The 21527-nt window shown below is 45.9% G+C and overlaps 1 protein-coding gene across 1 annotated transcript in view; it reads right to left on the reverse strand.

Annotated features, from left to right (window-relative positions):
• Positions 1–21527, reverse strand: part of FHL1 (four and a half LIM domains 1) — a 64503-nt gene that overhangs the window by 42604 nt on the left and 372 nt on the right. The window lies entirely within an intron of this gene.

Genomic DNA, 21527 nt, shown 5'->3' on the forward strand with positions numbered 1-21527 from the left:
ACTACGGGCGACATCCCTGCCCACCACATTAAAACTGCGAGGCCCAGGAAACCCACTGATGTTCCTACAGCCGTAGTGAGACTGTCAGCATTTTCTTGGAAGGAGATGAAGCAAAGTTTGCAACTCCCTTGGCTCCAGCCCTCCCCTCCCAGCCCCCAAAATGCAAATCTCAGCACTCACAGATCACACACATGGGCTTCCGTCAAGTCAGAGGAGAATAACACCTGGGCAAACAGTGAAGAAAAATCTGACCTTTTGTGTGCACTGGGTGAAGCACACCTACCATCCATCCCAGGTACCCAGTTCTTCTGTCTTCACCCTGTGCGTGGGGCTCAGTTTCCAGAGGAGAAGCACATAACAGGATTGTCTCCTTCAAATAGCGAAGCCAGTGCTCAGCTCTGAGCTCTCGAGGGCCATGGACTCCTCCATTCAGAAGAGCTAAAATAGCGAACTAGCCAGTCACCCAGAGGCCGCTCTAGGCATATGCAAGCCAGGCAGCTGTCTCGGTTAGTAAGATTCGTAGAGTGTGATGTTCCCCGTGGTAGCCTGCCATGGCGCGCACTAATTGTCCATGTGTACCCTGTGCGCATTAGTCGGTCCTTCATGTGCTTCGAACGAGTTCTCTTTGAAACGGGTCTAGGTCAAAGTGTATTGACAAACTCAGTGCGTGTCAGCAAGGTGCGCACAGTGCATACTCTCGTGTGCACTCACACTCCTGCAGAGGCCTCCGCATGGACCATGCAGCTGGAGGTGCCGGCCCAGTGGGAGCCCACAACCTAGCCACTAGTGGCCTCTCCCTGGACAAGTGTGAGGACAAGGGTCCCCTGGGGTGGCTGGCGACCACGGAAGTGGCACCCCCTGCCCGCCATCTGCCCCTTGCCCTAGTCTTCCTGCTCCTCTTTCTTCCCCAAATCCTACCCCACCCCAGCTGACCCTGCCCCCTGGGTTCCTACCCCCATTTCCCTCCTATGTCCTAGCCCGTCTGCCACATGTGGTCCTACCCCCCATCTATCTCCCACCTCATCTGCCCCAGGTCTGTCTCTTTCCCAGTCCTCCTAGCCCGACCGTGTCCTGCTTGCTACCCTATCTGCCCTGGGGTCCTGCCTCCCTCAGTGCCACAGCTTCCCTCTCTAGTGTCCTGTCCCATCTTCCCCCTGTTTTCCTAGCCCCCGCATGTCTTAGTCCTCCCACCCTATTTGTCCCCCCCCACGTGTCTTGAACCCTACCCCATCCGTCCCTTGTGTCCTGGTCTCTCCCCATCCCCACCTGGTGTCCAATTTCCAGTCCTCTATATAATCCCACCATTGTTCCAACCATATACAGTATGTCCCCTTCTCCTAGCCTCATATTAGGGATCTCCCACCCAGCCTCTAAGATTGACACCCAGAGGGGTTTGCTCGGGATGAGGAGGGCAAAGCCCAACTAGGGGAGAGATGGAACCCCATGCTGCAAGTCCGAGCACATGCTGCTCAGGGGAGTCCTTCCAGGGAAGCCTGTTAATGGAGGAACACACTGCTGTCTTTGCCACTCTGTCACCCCAAAGAGGGAACTGACCCGGGGGAGGAGAGAAGGAAGCCACAGGGCGTCTCTCTTGTCTACCTGAGGTGTTCCATTGAAATATGGGTGCTGATTTAAAAGAGTCACTTAGGTCCTATCCATCTTTATACCAGATGCTGAGAGGCAGGGGGGGTCACTTACCCACCCAGACCAGGGCTGTAGCCAGGTTTAGCGCCACAGCTTGAGCCAGTCAGTGGGGATCATACTTTAGGGGCTCCTTTCAGCCTCTGACCCCTAGGCCCCACCAAAAATGTTACAAACCCAGCACCTACATGACGGAACTGTTCATATGTGCAGGGCGCACTCTGGAGGTCCTGGCCCAGTGGGAGTCCCAGCCCACAACCTAGCGACCAACGGCCTCTCCCTGGACAAGCCTGAGGACAAGGGTCCCCTGGGGTGGCTGGCGACCACAGAAGTGGCACCCCCTGCCCGCCATCTGCCCCTTGCTCTTGTCTTTCTGCTCCTCTTTCTTCCACAAATCCTACCCCACACCCCAGCTGTCCCTGCCCCCTGGATAGGAGGGGGCGGCCCACCGAGGTTAGGCCTATGGAAGCAGATTGTCTTAAGCAGCCTCTGCTGTCACCAGTCAACATATGTTTTGGACAGAGCATCTCATTCACACACATTATTCTCATTACTCACTGCCAGCAATCCCCCCGGCGCTTTCACAAACCACGCGGAGACAAGACACAGGACAACCACAGGGTGTGGAGAGGCTTCTGGAGAAAAGGCCAGGCAGGAATGGTAGCAATTACTTACACATGATCCCTGAGCTACCAAAGCACTGGAGAACATACTTGACTTTATGCATGTGAGTGATCCCACTCAGGTCAATGAGACTGCGTTAAACCCGTTCTGCAGGGCTGGGACAGGCCTAAAATGGTAACATGACAAAAAAGTCACTGGAATGGAGAGCAGCAGAGTAGTAAATTCAGGGACAAAGAGCAGGCACAGACCGGAGAGGGACATTAGGGAAACAACACAAACTCATTAAACACAACTGCAGCAAGCTCTCGAACTACTGTCCAAATCAATCTGTTAAGAGTCAGCTGGGTGTGACAAAACAGCCCTGCTACTTCCAGGCAAGAGCCAAAGGAAACAGGCAAAAAGTTAAAACAGACGTGAAATAAATAACCTAACTTAAAACAATAAAAAAGACGCTCCAACCCTACTGAAGGAGAGCTCAGAAGATCTAGCTCTGGAAGGCATCCACAGAACAACAGGAAAGAAGAGTGAGATTTCAGACAATCCCCAATGTGTGTTATTCACCAGGATGCTTCAGGAACTCATGAAAAGACACAGAACGAGCTGTTATTTTATTATGCCTTTTAAAGAAAATATCTTCCAAAACTTCATCCCAGCTCATCAGATATAAAAGGGTGATACGCACAGGCTAGCAAACATTTTTGTTGACGATCATATCATTAATTATAATCCTTGCATGAAAATAATTTGCTAACCTAAACATGTTTTATAATACACGATATTGACAGACTTCAAGCTTATGTTCATTTCACATAACTTTTACTGTGCATTGGACAATCACTGTTTAGGTCTTTGGGTACAGAACTCCATCATGGAGTTTGTTAACCGGTGGGTTATTGTACTGGATTATGTTGCTCATTTTGCCAAATGGTTCATCGTAGAAGACAGCCAGCTGGAGGAATTCCAAGGTATGAGCATTATGTTTATGAACTGTAATAAAAGACCGACACTTCCAAAAGCACAACAGAAATGACACACTTTCTATAGAAACCATCTTTGCCCCCCTGGTATTGCTGAGAGAGTTTGCAGGAGGTAGGCAGTTTATCCAAATAAGTCATTTTATTTATAGACAGAGTGTACATTCCTTGACGTCTGTTTTAAGTGTCCAGATTTTGTCCACAGTTGCACCAATGATCATTGTTGCGTGTTTTATATCACTGGGTAACTCTGTCTCCAGGAGTTCGGTGGAATGCATTAATGAGCCCTCTGACAAATGTCCTGTGGTCTAATTCACTGGGACAACTGCCAGTGAAGTCATGTATTGTGATGCATTGCGGTGCTCTTTACAACAGAGCACACAATAGCAGCACACATGGGAGTGGGGTGCCAAAACCAAGTGGGGAGGGCAACAAAGGCACGGACCACTCCTCCAGCAGCTTCTCTTTCTCCCCCTCCCCAACATCACCTCTGAGAAAACCTGAGCCCCTTACATCTTTCTCCCCACATCAGCCCAACGGGGAGGGATGAGCAGCACCTCACTCCCTTCCCCGCAGAGGGACCCTCTAAGTCTGTCCGCTTTGCTCTTCTTGAGCTCAGGCTGAGCAAGTGGCACCCCAATGAAAGCAGCTTTCCTGCAGAACTGGGACAGAGTGGGGCTGGCTCTGGTAGGCAGAGCAGAAGGCAGGGCTCTGGGTCTCTCAGCACAAGTGAACTCAAGCAGAGTTTTCTCCTTCCCCTCACTACTGTAGCTGTTAGTGACACCTAGTGTTCCCTGCAGGTCTATTCACTGAATGCATGCGATGAAGTGAGCTGTAGCTCACGAAAGCTCAGGCTCAAATAAATTAGTTAGTCTCTAAGGTGCCACAAGTCCTCCTGTTCTATTCACAGGAGCTATCCCTTGTGAACTGGTATCTGCCCTCATCAATGCCCTGCCCTGCAACCTTTTGTTCGCTTCATGCTGCTTCCTTGCTCTAGGTGGCTGCCAAGGGGCTCAGCTATGCCTGAAGAAGACTTTTAAATCTGTTCATATTTTGTGCATTGCTTATTGTGCAAGCAACATGCGAAGGCAATGACTACCTCCTAGGACAACGTATTCCAGTGAGCAGGATGATCGTGACTTTGGAAACCGCAGCTCTAGGTCAGAATTTGAGGCGAGACACTGGCCAGGCCCAGGCCTGACAGGGATGGCAGAACCTCACCCATCCTGTAAGTGATCTCTGACAGTGCAGGAAGGATTCCGTCTGCACATGCACCCAGTTAAGGGCATTTTTAAAATGGCTCCTCGGTCCTTCACTGTAGATGCTGGATGGTTCGATGAAGGGCAGATGCCTTCCCCTCCCCACGCCCTGCTGTTGTGCTGCTCCCGACGAAGATGTGTGCTAACCATCTATAGCTATTTAAATTCCCATTTTCCCCTGCTGCTCATTGGCCTGGTCCTGTTTCTACCGGCATGTGCCGGTTCGGATGAGTTTACAGTTCGAGTAAGCCTGAAAACATACTTCTGCCTGAAATCCACCCCTCGCGAGGCGGAGTCTGCCGGCGGGTGCGTCTCAGGGGTAGGCGCTATGCTCTAGCGGGACTGGGGATGGGGGTCAGAGTTCAGAGAGAGGGGCTGGTCTGCACTCACAGTGCTGCAGCAGGGCAGCGGTAGTGCTTAGTGAAGCCGCTCTCTCCGCCAACGGGAGAGCTTCTCCCGTGAGCACAGGTCCTCCACCTCCCCAAGAGGCAGAAGCAATGTCGAGGGGAGATGCCCTCCTGCCGACACAGCGCTGTCGCTATACACTATAACTAGGTTGTTCAAGGGTGTAGTGTAGACCAAGCCTCAGACTTGAGAGGTCACCTGGGGAGAAAGCAAGAATCACGGGCTAATGCTAGCTTTGAACCAAATATTCCCCTCTGTGTCCCACCCACCAAGGGGTGTGGGAGTGACTAACAGGAGCTGACAATGCCAGGGGGATGGGAGACCATGTGGAAGCACTCCTCACCCCTTCCCCGTCCCCCACCACCACACACACACAGCCTTCAGACACTCTCATGAACATGGGCTCCATGCAGCCGGCTGTCCCGCTCCCCCCATAATGAACTGTATAAACACCAGGGGGTGGGAAGGATGGAAAGGGGCAGCAAAGGCAAGGCAGTCTGGCACAGGTATGTGGAGAGAGGGGAAGATAGAGAGCTGGCAGGGAAGGGAGGAGGGAAAAAAGCTAGTTGACCATTACAAGACACGCACCTAACATCAGCTCAAACCCATTTTAGCTGGGCTTTGTCCAGCCAGTGGAAGCAGGGCACCTCCCTCCTTCCCTCCCAGCCTTTGCTTGGATAATTGCTTGTTTCGAGTGAAGCTGCTGGGGGCAGCACTGGCCCTGACCAAGCAGTACCCGGCCCTGTCGTTGCTCAAGCAGGAGCCGCACCGGCAACAGTGGCAGGGCCAGGCTGGGGGCTGTCCCCAGGCACCGGACTAGGGGGAACAATACTCGGCCGAGTGCAATTCACCACTTTTGCATTTCCATGAGTCAGACTGTGAACTAAGAGGGTCTTCATCCTGTGAATCTCTGGTTTCTCTCAATACTGAAAAAATTCTGAGCCAAGCAAAGTCACTTGCGGAACCACAACTATTCCCATTTGCCACTGATAATGCTAACTCCTTGGGGCAGGCACTGGGCAACAACTCTTGCTCTGTTCTGCAGTTCTAACTGCTATGCCAAAGTGAGGTAGCACCATGGCCTGCATAGCTCTTCGAATGTCTGGTTATCGTAGTGCGTTACTGCTGGCGAGGGACCGGCTTTCTTGTTGTCTGGCCGCACTGTCTCAAGCACACTGTATTGTTAGAGAGATGAGTTCATCGCCTATTTCAGGTTTCAATCAACCCGGTTACCAAAACAAATGACTCCCGGTTTGTAATAGATATATTAGTTGTTTGTCTTAACGGGTAGAAAAATACACAGAACGTTTCACCACATTATAGCACTGACCTAGCCTAATAAATTGCACAGCCTAAGACCGTGTTTACAGTAATTTCTATGGCGATGGAACATATTGGTATTGCAGATCTAAGGCAACCATGAGTTCAAGGATGTGGCACAACACCATCTGTGATATGCAGCAGCCGAAAAACAGGTGCAAGACATGGCTTTAGTTCATATACGCCATGAAATCCATACTGCTACGCTGCCTCATCCCAGATAAACAGAACTGGAAGGGATAGAATCCTCCTCTAGTAAGTTTCATGATATTTTAATAAGCACTATTAAGCACTTTTTACTCAGGGATCTCAAAACTCTTTACAGACCCTAATGCCCCACAAAGTAGGAAATAAATATCATACCCATTTTACAGGTGGAGAAATTATGGCACAGATCAGTTGCATGACTTCTCCAAAAATACATCAGCAGTAACACCACTGGGGAGTGGGGGAGGAGAATCAATTGACTTACTCCAGTGTATTTAGCATATTATAGTCTCCAACGCGTGGCATTCAAAAAAGAGTCAAAAGAAATGTGTCCATTTTGCCCTGTCCCAGAAGTAGAACGGGATGAATTTCTAATTCAAAATATTTTTTCAACAAAAATGGCTTTTCCATCAAAAGGAAATTTTTGTGGGAAATGTCCATTTTCAATTTAAAAAAAAATCAGGTTTTTCCACCACAAAAAATAAATAAATCAGTTTTCGGCAAACTAAAAATCTTTGGCTGGTCAGATAAACATCTTCAGTAAAACCAAATCATTTTACCCAACTTGCCCGAGCTTTTAGGCTTTCAGGATCCACAAAAGCATTCAGTTTTCAAACCAAAACCTGAAAAGTTTTATAGAGAATTTCTAATAAAAATTATTTTTTTCCCATCAAAATATTTGCAGGACAGAAAAATATTTTCTGACCAGCTCTATCTGGAAGTCTAAAGTTCTAAAAGATCCTGCCAAATGAATCACTCCAATGTGCATTTTTAAACTGAGAGACCATTCTTTTCTTTTGAAATTGAAGAAAAGGTGTTGTTTCCTTTACCTCCGCCCCGGGTAAGGTATTCAAAAAAACACTTATTCAGCAAAGCACTTAGGCATATGCTTAAGTGCCACTGATGTGCTTAAATACTTGGCTGAATTGGGGCCAGACCTAAAAGTCAAGAGACCTGAATTCTAATTTCCAGACCTGCCACCTACACTGGTTTTATATTGGTGTAACCCCAGTGACCACTATGGAGTTACTCATTATTTAAACTGGTGCAAAGGTAAGGAGAAGCAGGCTCAAGAGCCTCCCACAATACTAGGCAAAGCAATAGACAATAATTGTTCAGTAACCTTGAAACCAGAAGCAAAGGTAAACCAATGCAGTGATGTTTTCCTGAATCAGAATCATTATCAATAAGAACCATGAACGGCCTCATTCATCTCAACATGGTGTTAACTCTAAAACCTAAAGATTACAATAGAAATGTCAACACTTAACTTCAGCAGGAATATACAGCTAATGGGAACAACCGCAAACTGCTTCTCATGCCTCCCCAAGTCCCAAAAACTCTAACTGTGTGCTACTGAGCTGCCAAACCTATCGCTTCACCCTTGGCAACATCTACACAACACAATCATGCATTGTCAGTACAAAGATCTGCAGACACTGAGCACTGAAAATGTGTGGGAGATTCAAAAACACCCAAATAACTAGCACAAGGGGCTGCTGCACTGACAGCTGTTCATTTTCACTGCAACTTTTTCCTTTTTTTTTTTTTTTTTTTAAAGTAAATGAAGCTGCCGCAGGATTTCCATTCTGCTGCTACAAATGCCACAGAAGTTAGGTCCAACCTTCTCCCAAGGACCCAGGGCCTTGGATGTGAGCGAAGGTGGACACAGGAATGTGATGGTGCTGGTTTAGCTCTCTGTGATCTGTTTGGCCACCTATGAGCTTGGCATGATCTGAGTAAGGAGAGTTGAATTATTTCACAGTGTCAGCTTTGATATATAAAACCTCCTAGGAAACGTCCAAGATTGTTACAATTATTTATATGTTTATGTACTTGTTTAAAATATAGATATGAAGGGGGTGGAAAATCTAGCAAACAAAGGAACTGTACTGATATTCCGCAATTCGGAACAAATCAGCAGACTTGAAACAGGAGATGATGATTGCGCAGAAGTCTCAATACACTAGGAGTAAAAGACTAGATCTCTGCAAATAAAATATTTCACTGGACCCTACCAGTACTGACTGGTGGAATTAGAGGAGGTATCTGACTACTACATAGCAACTGTGTTCCACTCCAGAGGTGGCTGCACTTCCATGAGGGAAGAAGTGATAGCTGTGTATAATCATATATCAGTGTTGTGTTTGCAAGGCACTCTAGGTACCTTCAGGATGCCATATAAAACGCTAGCTACAGAGAGGGCAAACACAAGCAGTGAGCTGAAGTACTGCACAAAGGAGAGAGAGACAGAAACAGAGATCAAAATGAAACAGATTTAAACAGGAAGATGCCGAAAAGAAGGTACAAAAGAGAAGTCATAGCAAGCTGCCAAAAGGCTGGAAAGATAATGAGTGCTAAGGCTGCCAGGTCAGGCCCAAAAGTGAGTCATGCTTAGTCTTTGCACTAATGGTTACAGAATCACAGAACTGTAGGACTGGAAGGGACCTCAAGAGGTCACCTAGTCCAGTCCCGTGCACTCATGGCAGGACGAAGTATTATCTAGACCAGGGGTGGGCAAACTATGGCCGGACTGTCCTGCCCGGCTCCTGAGCACCTGGCTGGGGAGGCTAGCCCCTGGCCCCTCCCCCGCTGTCCCCCCTCTCCCGCAGCTACGCCGCAGCACGGGTAGCATGGCTTGCGCCCGCCCACCTCCCAGGCTTTCCAATAAGCCAGTCCTGCTGCTCTGAGCAGCCTGGTAAGAGTAAGGGGATGGGGGGGAGGGCAGGAGGTCCTGGGGGGCAGTCAGGGGTCAGTTGCATGGGGCGGAGGGGCACGGTCAGGAGACAGGGAGCAGGGAGGGTTGGATGGGAGTGGGGTCCTGGGGGGGCAGTTAGGGATGGGGGCCCTGGAAGGGGGCAGTCAGGGGAGGAGTGGGGGAGGGATGGATGGGTCGGGGAGTCCCAGGGGGCCTGTCAGGGGGCTGGGGTGTGGATAGGATTCAAGGCAGTCAGGGGACAAGGAGCAGGGGTGGTTGGATAGGATGTGGGGTCCCAGGGGGAGTTAGGGGTGGGGGGTCCCGGGAGAGGGCGGTCAGGGGACAAGGAGCAGGGGGGGTTGGATGGGTCGGAGGTTCTGAGGGGGGCAGTCAGGGGTTGGGAAGTGGGAGGGGGCAGATAGGGGGCGGGACCCAGGATGTTTGGGGAGGCACAGCCTTCCCTACCCGGCCCTCCACACTGTTTCGCAACTCTGATTTGGCCCTCAGGCCAAAAAGTTTGCCCACCCCTGATCTAGACAATCTCTGGCAGGTGTTTGTCTAACCTGCTCTTAGAAATCTCCAATGATGGAGATTCCACAACCTCCCTAGGCAATTTATTCCAGCGCTTAACCACCCTGACAGGACGTTTTTCCTAACGTTCAACCTAATCCGCCCTTGCTGCAATTTAAGCCCTTGTCCTATGGCTTCTTATCTTATCCTCAGAAGATAACACGAACATTTCTTTCCCTCCTCCTTGTAAAAACCTTTTAGGTACTTGAAAACTGTTATCATGTCCCCGTCCCCCCCCAGTCTTCTCTTCTCCAGACTAAACAAACCCAATTTTTTCAAACTTCCCTCATAGGGCCTCTTTTCTAGACCTTTAATCATTTTTGTTGCTCTCCTCTGGACTTTCTCCAGTTTGTCCACATCCTTCCTGAAATGTGGCATCCAGAACTGGACACAATACTCCACTTGAGGACTAATCAGTGCAGAGCAGAGAAGAAGAATTATTTCTAGTGTCTTGCTTACAACACTCCAGAATGATGTTTGCTTTTTTTGCAACAGTGTTACACTGCAGTGCTGACTCATATTTAGCTTGTGATTTACTCTGACCCCCAGATCCCTTTCTGTAGTACTCCTTCCTAGACAGTCATTTCCCATTTTGTATGTGTGCCACTGATTGCTCCTTCCTAAGTGGAGTACTTTGCATTTGTCCTTATCAAATTTTATCTGATTTTTCATGTAAAAAACATAAAGAAAGCGGCTGACAGTGTACTAGTTGACAGGGACAGCCAGTCCCAAGTTAAACAAACAGTGACTGCTGATAATCCTGCCAAGTTTGAATGGTTCCCACAACTTTGGGCTTTTCTTTAAAGGAAACTCATTAATTCTTCCCTCCTACTCCAATCTCCCTTCATCCATGGATAAGCTACCCTAAGTGTTGGTGCTTTCTATGGCTACCCCTGGTAGGAAGTGGGGGGTTGGCCTGAGACTGCTGGAAGCACCCAAAGATTGATCATTCCCAAATCAGAGTACTGGGGAAGGTTCCAAAGCCAGATCTCAGCTTGGTAGCCAATCAGCAAGCACCATGCAGGGGAGGGACGGGGCAGACAGGGATGGGTTTCACTGCCCTGCTAGCTACATCTCCCTTCTGGAGGGCAGCAAGGCACTGCCAGCACACTGTTTTTGAGGTAGGCGTTGGGGCTCTGTTGAGTGGTTTCTAGCTTCTGCCCAGACAATTGTGCCGCAAAACAAACACTTAACAGCAACTGGCTAGCATTCTCTGCTATTTAAACTCCAGTGTGATGCAAACAAATCCATGCATCAACCAAGCCACTTCTCTTATTTAAGGAAAACAACAAAGCTCCCATGAAAATGGAGTGTATCTAGATTTCTGTGCTGAATGCTCCCCTCCCTCTCTTCCTCCCTCCCACCCCACCCCCAGCTAGACCACGGGAACATTTCAGCACAGACAGAACTTTTACATTCGTTTTTTTCATTAAATCCCTTTGGTACTTCCTATCCCAGAATGCATCAGTCTAGGTATCAGAGATGCCAGTCACTATATCATTAGAGCCATGGTATTATGTGATGTCACAAAATGATGCACACTGTGATACTTTGAGGTGAACCAGAAGGGTTTTACAAAATGAGAAAAATACTTAAAAAAAAAAAAATCAGCTAAAACATGCTCCTATGGGCCCTGCTCTGCCATGTCAGCGGCGAAGGTTGAGTGCAGAAGTCAGGACTGATTTCAGTCGCATTTTAGCTTTGCAGTTCACCCTGTCCACAATTAACCTGTTTGTAAAGTATTTATTGTGCAAATGTGCCATTAAACACCAGCACATGCCTCTCAAGTGCCTCTCTGCTTTGTCCCAAAGTTCTTCACACAACGCACAGTCAACCTGTGGAACTCCTTGCCAGAGGATGTTGTGAAGGCCAAGACTATAAGAGGGTTCAAAAAGGAACTAGATAAATTCATGGAGAATAGGTCCATCAATGGCTATTGGCCAGGATGGGCAGGGATGGGGTCCCCAGCCTCTGTTTGCCAGAAGCTGGGAATGAGCAACAGGGAATGGATCACCTGTTCTGTCCATTCCCTCTGGGGCACCTGGCATTATTCACTATCGGAAGACAGGATACTGGGCTAGATGGACCTTTGCTCTGACCCAGGATGGCCATTCTTATGTAAATTTCCTTAGGTTCCATGCCAGTTTGCTGTCTCCTTGCTTCTACTGATGAAACCATTTACATTAGAAATAAAGACTCATGGACAAGAGAGATCTATACACCCTAAAAAGGGATGAAGCACACAGCATGATAAGTTTCCTGCATGAATATTTTGGTGAGCCGTGTTTTTGATCTTTGTCACATGTTGTGTTCTGCATTGGGCCCGGCAGGCTGAGACGTATGCATCAATATCTGATTGTCTTTTAATCCCACACTAAATTTGAGCTCACATTTTGATTTTCTGAACTGGATTTGAATTCATCAGGACAGACTGTTTGCCCATCAGCAGATAAATGCTACAGCTCACTTCATCGGATGCATACTGTGGAAAGTATAGAAGATCTTTTTATACACACAAAGCGTGAAAAAATGGGTGTTTACCACTACAAAAGGTTTTCTCTCCCTCCACCCCACCTCTTCTGCTGGTAATAGCTTATCTAAAGTGATCACTCTCCTTACAATGTGGCCCAACTTGATTATCATACACATTGTAAGGAGAGTGATCACTTTAGATAAGCTATTACCAGCAGGAGAGTGGGGTGGGGGGAGAGAAAACCTTTTGTAGTGGTAAACACCCATTTTTTCACGCTTTGTGTGTATAAAAAGATCTTCTATACTTTCCACAGTATGCATCTGATGAAGTGAGCTGTAGCTCACGAAAGCTTATGCTCAAATAAATTGGTTAGTCTCTAAGGTGCCACAAGTACTCTAAAATAAATAAATAATAGATAGAGTTGAGAAATAACAAACCTCAACCCTATTGTCCCTCTGCAAATTTGTGTACACAGAGTCACTCCCTTACCTCTCTCTAAAAGTGCAAAGTTTCAAAAAGTTCAATGAATAGAAGATTGTTGGGGGCGGAATAGATCTGAACAAGGAGAAGAAGTCTGGAGATAAATGTGAGAAGCGAGGGACATATGCTTTTTTGTTAAAATATTATGTTTGCTGTGGAAGAAAAAAAATCCAGAATACTTAACGTTGTTGTTTTAGTTAAATAAAACAATGTAAATGTCTGTCTGGTGATGTTCTCCTAATACAGCATGGCAAGAAAATCCTCCAAACACTAACGATTAATCTGTTGAATTGGAGACAGTTCACCTCCCAATGACTTCATAAATATCTGCTTCAATTACCTTCGGTAAATGAAATAACCAAACAATCATTCATTTTCTGATATAGCTGTAAAACTAATCTGAAGAGTTTTCAAAATAAATCACTGTTTAAAAATGTATAGTGTGTACCTTCTAAAAATGAAACCTACATCCATCTCTGAGTTGTGAAGAATATTTATTAAGGTTATAACAACCAACAAGAATGCATTTTTATGTAGAAAACCATGATTAAATTGAGTCTTCCGACTAGTGATTTAAATCAAATCCACCCTGTCTAGCACACTCCCTTTGGAATCAATGGGTAGCCCTGACCCCAAGAGAATGCATCTAGCTGTGGCTTTTTGCTTTAATAGTGCAGCAGCAATGCAAAACAAAGTCTTTGAAGATATTTTTAGAAGTGAAACAAACCAAACTTCTGGTGAGAACTGTTAAGCGCTGACAGGATGTGTCTAAGGAAGATGGCAACATAAATATCACTGATAAGAAACTAAACAAACAGTCCCATCTCTTCCCCCCATCCCCACCACATCCACACCCCCTGCTCTGGTATTGCAGAATTGGCTCTATTGTCTCTGAACACACCCAGCAATGCACACTCACGCATCTCTGATATTGCTTGGGTCTTTTTCTTCGGTGCTTCAAACGATCATTTGTGACCTACTTCAACAAGAAGCATGAAACATCCATCCTTCGAGCACTTGCCGGCTGATAAAGTTTCCCATAAGAAACGATACACCCAAGACAGGCTTTGAACAGAGGGGCTGAAATTTCCACGCCTTCTATTTTTTAGAGGGCAGTATGAGCAGGGCTATGGTGCTCACAATACCAAAATATATGGGCATGTTTACACTGCAGTTGCGGGGGAGAAGGGGTTTGGACTCGAGCAGCGAGCCTGAGTAGCAATAACCACACTGTGATTTTTAGCACACTAGCTTGCGCAGAGCTAGCCTGAGTCAGTGTGCCCGTGCTGGGAATCACCTCTCCCAGCTGCAATGCAAACATACCCTATGCGGCTTTGCAATGCGGACAGACACCCGCACCAGACTAGCAGAGCACTCCCAACTCTGTGACAAGAGCCAGAGATGAGCCTAGGTCCCTAGGACTGCAACTGCTAGCATTTTTAGGAAGTCCTCTCCCCCAGCTCCCCAGTGCACTATCCCTAATGCAGCTCCACTGTTGGGGGCGTAGTGTAGACAGGACTCAGGTGTTTTTACCACCATGTCTTCTAACCCAGAGGGCTGAACTGGTACTCAGACGGTGGGGGTGGAGGGACTTCCCTAAACATGAGTGGAGATGATGCTTTAGAAAAGTGACTGGTCATCTTAAAAGGCAAATGCTCCATCTAACCCTCTTTCTCTAGTCCTGTTGAACGCCAAGGATTTTCTTTTACCCTTCATTTTGTCTGGCACGCTTTCCCTCACCAGCATGGACAATTATACTCTTTCCATCTCTCCCCTCCCCTCCCCCCAGGGGAGAGTTATGCTATAAAGCGGTGCTAGAGATTCTTTAGGGAGGTTGCATCTCTAGGACCCCAATCAGCTCAAGGCAGTCAGGTTAAAGCCTTCACTACCAGTTCGGCACCATTTCTAACCAGCTCGTCATAGCCTAGCCGCGTGTGGATGTACCACGTGTAGAGTCAGCCATAACCAGCTGATAAAGGCACTGCCAAGTAGTAGCAGAGATGTGCCCTTACACCATGATAGTCTCATGCTGAAGCTATGCTAGTCACACACGCTGTGATTAAACATGGCTCCTACTACCAGTTTCACTTGTACCTTTGTTCACTCTCACAGTCTGTCTTTCTTGTTTGTTGGTTTTCCCTGCTCCTTGATTCCTTTTTCCCACCTTTTGATTTTGGATGATCAGGGGGCTGGGGCACATGACTTACGAGGAGAGGCTGAGGGAACCAGGGTTATTTAGTCTGCCGAAGAGAAGCGTGAGGGGGGATTTGATAGCAGCCTTCAACTACCTGAAGGGGCTTCCAAAGAGGATGGAGCTCGGCTGTTCTCAGTGGTGGCAGATGACAGAACAAGGAGTAATGGGCTCAAGTTGCAGTGGGGGAGGTCTAGGTTGGATATTAGGAAACACTACTTCACTAGGAGGGTGGTGAAGCACTGGACTGGGTTATCTAGGGAGGTGGTGGAATCTCCATCCTTAGAGGTTTTTAAGGCCTGGCTTGACAAAGCCCTGGCTGGGATGATTTAGTTGGTATTGGTCTTGCTTTGAGCAGCGGATTGGACTAGGTGACCTCCTGAGGTCTCTTCCAACCCTGATCTTCTATGATTCCATTGTTTCCACCTCACGCTTTGTTTCAAGTCCCTACTATATTCCATACCTTGTTTCTATCAAACCTTGTCACCAGCCCTTATTTACTGCTGCCTTTCACAACCTCCCATGAATGTTACTTGCATGTCTGCTTCCCCACTTCCAAGCCAATGGCTTGTTTTGCGTTTGCAGCATGCTTTCCACTGCAAGGGGAGGGCTGCAGTCAGATCCGTTCAATTTTTGCCAGGGCTGAGCCCCAGCACCTCAAGGCAGCTCATAGCTCTGGCGCTTGGCAGTCCATAGCCCAGCACCTCTGGGCTTGCCACATCAGTTAGAAAGTAAAAAAAAAAACCTGCTTGAGCCCTGGCACTTCTTTCATTACAAATTAAACACTGGGTCAGATATAGCTTCAAAGGCCAATGAGCTAGACAAGTGGAGTCTGCAGAAGGGGAAAAACATTCACTAAGTGGGAAGCAAAAACAAGCTGCAGATGAGGAGCTTTGCACACAGCCTCTCTTCTCATGTAAACCCTTTTTCACCATCTTAGCAATCCAGCTAGTTAGGGCCAATATTTCTCATAGCTTTATCTTATGGATCTGCAAAAGGCCATTAAAGTGCTAAATCAGCAAGGGGCTGCACACCCCCAAAGTGGTACTGAGCCCCCGCAACTCCTTTTGAAGAAATTGACTGCAATGGCATTTGCAGTGCCCAGGACTGGGCCCTTCATTCTTTATGTTTGTGTTGTTCTGGGGTCATTTAACGTCTTGCTGTATTGTTTTTTTAATCAATGCCCACTGCCTCAAAACAATCAGCAACCCTACAATAACAAAGCAGCATATACACAACTGGGGGTGTATGTGGAGGACGAAGGAGACTGGGTCAGGAAGTTGATTTTAATGTGAAGCAGTTGGGGTGGGCTTGATTTCTCTTTAAGGAATATAGATGGATTGATTTACATTATGGGAAAGTGCAATGTAGCAAAATCATTCAGTGCTTCAAAATAGCCCATGGGAGGAGAAAATAATTGGAAAGCACAATTGTGTCATTCACTTCCCAACTAGGGCCTGATCCCTCAAATAGTTAAATTCAACAGGAGCTCTCCACATGCAGGGGTTGCAGAACAGGGCCCTGGATGTGAAAATGAATTTCTATCAATAGGAAAAGTCCTGTAACTTCAATTAGCTCATGGGATAAACTTCCAAGGTAAAGGAAAGTAAACACTTGGCTGTCCTCAAAAAAGTATCTGACTCGCCAAACATTAGTCCATAAACAGTGGCAGCTTCCAGGTTTGCTTTTCACACTGAACCTTATGGGTGAGTGCCAGGAAGTTGGTGAGCTTTGCCAAGTGAGAATCTAGAGGGTCTTTTCCCCCAAAGTTTTCTGGTGAACAGCTTATTCTCACTAGCCTGGCAAGTTTAGGCCCCAATCATGCAAGTCTTAAGCACCTGCTTAATGAGACAACACACTGGGTGTAAAGTTAAGTACATGCATAAGTCTTTGCAGGCTCAGGGCCTTAGGGAATCTGCAGTCCAAACCTGCCGGGCACCTCTATGTTTCTTCAAAGGCAACAGCAGTTGGGGGCATTCAAAGCTTTGCAGAACCTACCTATCTTAGGTACTTATCTGGCCCTTATCCCCACAGCACCTGAACACCTCACAATCTTTAATTTATGCTCACCACTACCCTGTGAGGTAGGGAAGTGCTATTATCGGGGGCTGAGGGCCCAGAGAAGATACATGCCTTGCCCAAAGTCTCTCAGAAAGTCTTTGGTGGAATAGGAACTTGTACTCAGGTCTCCCAAGCCCTAGAGCAGCACTCTAACCACTAGGAAATCTTTCCTCCCACAAAATCACACCCCCAATTGCAAGGCGACTTTTGAGAGATCTGACTCCAGGTGAAATCATATCATGCTTTTATTGGTCCAGAAATGACGTGATTTCGGTATATATGTGGGTAGAGGTGTAACAGCCCTTATTTGTGCAAAGTATCTACTGGCTTCAGATGAAATGCTGTGGAAGCAGGGACAGCTGGATCAAGGCTAAAATATGGCACCGCCCTCCAGAAGTATGCGGTGAAAATGGAAACATGCATTTTATCTGAACATTTAATCCTTCAGAATCCTGGTATCTCAAGAGACATCTGGTTAAAATTCCTTTCCAAATCAAAGTAATCTAAATGAAACATGAGGTGTTTCTTCCTCCCACAGTCACTCTGCCAAAATCAGAACGGGAGCGACTGAACTTGGGCATTTCTGTTGTGGTTTCTCCAGCCCCTTCTTTTATAACTAGACGTAACACATCAATAACATGAACTCAACGGTTTTGTTTGTAAAGCGTAAAATGTCTCCTTTTGCAAAATCACAAGCCCTAATTTGGTAAGGTTTACAATAACAAAAGTACTTCCATTACCTTTGCAAACAAAAATGCTGCCATGTATCCAAAAGTTACATAAATACAGCATAGAGTTACACAAAACATCACTGCTTTTAAGTGCTATACACAAGTACAGTAGCTCTAGAGAAGACTATGGGCTAGAAGTACGGGGGGATAAGAGGTATGTTTTCAAAGACGCCAACGCACTAACTCCAGGTCACCTTAAACAAGGACAGGGGACGATGCTGCAATGTTTGCACCTCAGCAGGATGCCACATGGTAACTTTTCAATATCCTGGCATGATACAAATGCTGTTCCCTAGAACTCCTGTGGCACATAGGGTCCAGAGCCGTGGATCCACCCTGATTCCAGCTACATACTGTCTAGTCAGTTCAGTTAGGCTCAACTTGCTGTAAGAGGCAACATGGTCTCATTTAATGCCAGCTCTGAAATGGACTCACTATGTGGTCTATGCCTCAGTTTCCCCACATATAAAATGTGCATGGTAATAGCACCTGTGTTGGAAGCTCAGTGTGTGTCCATCACTATGAGAGTGGAAAGTAGAGCCGTTTGCAGGACTATTTTTTTAATTCCACTCCACAATACCCACTCCCACCTGCGCCTGCATTGTTCCTTGCGTTTTTATCTCACTTCCACCTGTAAAAACCTTAGATCCCACAAGAGAGACAGATTCCCCTATGCTATTTTTTAAAAAAAGTTGGTTTATATGCACACATTTACAAAATTCAGACACAATTTTTACCACTAAAAGAATAAAACAAATCTTGCTTAAACCATGTAAAAAATACTTTAAGTCCTGCTACAATAGACATCAAATCTCTTTGTATTCCTCGCTTAAATTTAAGTATTAAAAACTTTATTTAAAAAAAAAAGAAAAACTTGATTTACGTTGCTGCAATTCTATTTATGACAAACTGACAAGAGATTTAGTGTTTTCTTGCAAATTGCCAGTCTGTTGGTTTTTTCCCCACTCAATCCCAACCGCAATAAAGTACATTTTATCCTCTTCTGCTATTATGGCAGTGGGTCCTGTGGGACCCGTGGAATCCTAGTTCTGTTGCAGGGCTCTAGTGGAAAGTGCTGAGAGAATAATTTACCACCCAGGATATTAAAACTTCAGCAAAGGAATATAACCCAAGTGATTAAGGCTGGAATTTTCAAAGGAATTTAAGGGGAATGAAGTGCCTAAATCCCATGGAAACACCTTTGAAAATCCCAGCCTAAAAGTGCATCAGTAGCCTAAGTTATTGCTGATGGGAGGGTATAATCTAGGCTTCAATACCATATCCAGCCTGCAGCATTAGAGATCTGTATCACAGTACAGTCTAGAATCCACAGTCCCAGATCAGCACCCCAAGTCAGTCGGCACAATACAAACACAGCACATTAGCAGTACCTGTAATGATTGTTTCTGAGTTACTTCAGGGGAAGGGTGTCCACAGCCTTCAGAACCCTGAAGTCCTTTCTATAGGACACAAGTTTCTCGGCAATTCACATGTAACACAGAAACAGTGATGGGAGCTGTACACCCTAAAATGGAATAAGCCCCTTGTAATGTAAGCATTCGGAGCCCGAAACATTAGTTTCTGGGTGAGAGAGGGAGTTTTTAAAAAGTGTACATTTGTTATAGCTTTGTACAGTCCCTAGTGCGATGTGGCTTGGAGGGTCAGCACTACCTCAAAACAGATACATGACAATTTATAAAGTACTGTCCTAAAATTCAGATCAGCATTAGTCCCAGGCAGGTCTATTACTATAGTATCCAGCTGTTCAGTGCTACCCCTAATGACATGTCTACTGAGCTTGTTCATGCCATACAGCTGGATAATATAGGTGGGTATGATTTAATTAAGACACAGTTTCCAAAAGAAGTGACAGATTTTAGTGTTTTAGAGTAGCAGCCGTGTTAGTCTGTATTCGCAAAAAGAAAAGGAGTACTTGTGGCACCTTACAGACTAACAAATTTATTTGAGCATAAGCTTTCGTGTGTTTATTTTCAAGAGCTTGAAAACCTCACACATCATCCCTTTTTTGGACAATTGCCAATATTTACACACAGAGGCAGATTTGCACCAGCATATATGGAGGATTGCCATAATTCACTGCAAAAGTAGCACTTGTGTTAAGAAACACGTAAAGAGCCCAATCCAATAGTCCTTGTTCAGCCAAATCTCCCAGGGAAGACACTGGTAGTGTGGCTAAGAAATGGACTGCACCGTCAAGCCCAGAGTTGGCACATAAGCCTACACAGATTCATGCTAAGAACTGAGCAAGTCATTCTTTGGTTCCTCTGGCTTTTTATTTTTGCATGTATGATGTTAGTGTAGAAATGCCTTCCTGCATTTTTCTAGCAGTTATCGCACAAGATTGAATTTTTATTGACCAAAGTTCTTGAGCAGAAATTAGAAATTGGGCTGCATTCAAGAATGCAGCACTTGGGGGGAAAAGGCTGTTGTCTCGCTTCTTTAAAAAAACAAGGTAGAAGTTATAAATTCCGAAGCCATATTTGGTTACATGTATCATCTATTTACTCTGAGGTGGTTTGCACATATCACGGTTTAACAATTTAATCAATTTCCTCTGCTGTAGAGTACAAATCCATCTCTTCGTAAGGACTTTTCAGAATGAAGATAAAAAAATAGATCGGCGAACAAACCGTTTTAGTCTGATTTGTTAATATTCTTGTTACAGTCTACAGTTTAATTAATTAAAATTAAGTTGGTTATATATTCACATGACCGCAAGATCAATTTCTAGATGGCAAACAAACTCATACTTGCACTCCTAAGCAAAACATGATGCTGCAGCCATAAAATGTGAACAAGACAGAAATCATATTCATTAACACACCTTTTGCCTGCTTACTAAAGACTGGAAATAGAGGTCCCAATCCTGCAAATACATCTGTGAATAATTTTACTCATGTGAGTAATCCCTTTGAAGTCAAGATGACAAACCTTGTCTCTCTAATATCCGGGGACCAATACAACTAGGACTACACTGCCTAAGTGTAAAGTTATTCTCAAGTGTGTTTGCAGGATCAAAGCCATGAACATGTTTCGAATTAGCAGGACTGGGTAAGTATCTAATGCCATAATGTGGGGAGCAGGAAGGGGGGTACAACAGACATTGACTGACTTTTTAAAATTATTACCTGCATTAGCATTGCAATTATATAGTCATATATAACCAGGTCTAGTTTTCACAGCTTACTTCCAGGTTTCACCAGGCTGCATCACCCCGTATTTAAAAAAACCTAATAATCATAAAAAGAAGAGGAGGACTTGTGGCACCTTAGAGACTAACACATTTATTTGAGCATAAGCTTTCGTGGGCTACAGCTCACTTCATCGGGTGCATAGAATGGAACACAGAGTAAGAAGATATGTATATACATACAGAGAACATGAAAAGGTAGATGTGTGTGTATATATATTATATATATATATATATCTTCTTACTCTATGTTCCATTCTATGCATCCGATGAAGTGGGCTGTATCTCAAATAAATGTGTTAGTCTCTAAGATGCCACAAGTCCTCCTGTTCTTTTTGCGGATACAGACTAACACGGCTGCTACTCTGAGACCTAATAATCATATGATCCCTGAAAAAACAGTGGGTTTGGGGTTCCCCCCACACACCTATTATCAGACGTTTCAGGCAAGTCAACCACCCTTTTGCCCCCTTCCTACAGGAACGAAGGAAGCCAGCCCCAGATGCAAAGCATTGCTGCACAGCAGCAGGGTGAAATACTTGCTAAACCCGCAATTTACTGTCAAATAAAGAACAGGCGCCACCGACACCCGAAAACCCGTGCTCTTGGCTCGCAAAGCTGCCGCCTGGCAAGAGGCTGCCCCGAGCTAGCAGACCAAAAAAAGAGGAGGCAGAAGAGAAGC

This window comes from Lepidochelys olivacea, assembly GCF_965140295.1.
Source record: "Lepidochelys olivacea isolate rLepOli2 genome assembly, chromosome: 9".
Classification (NCBI taxonomy): domain Eukaryota; kingdom Metazoa; phylum Chordata; order Testudines; family Cheloniidae; genus Lepidochelys; species Lepidochelys olivacea.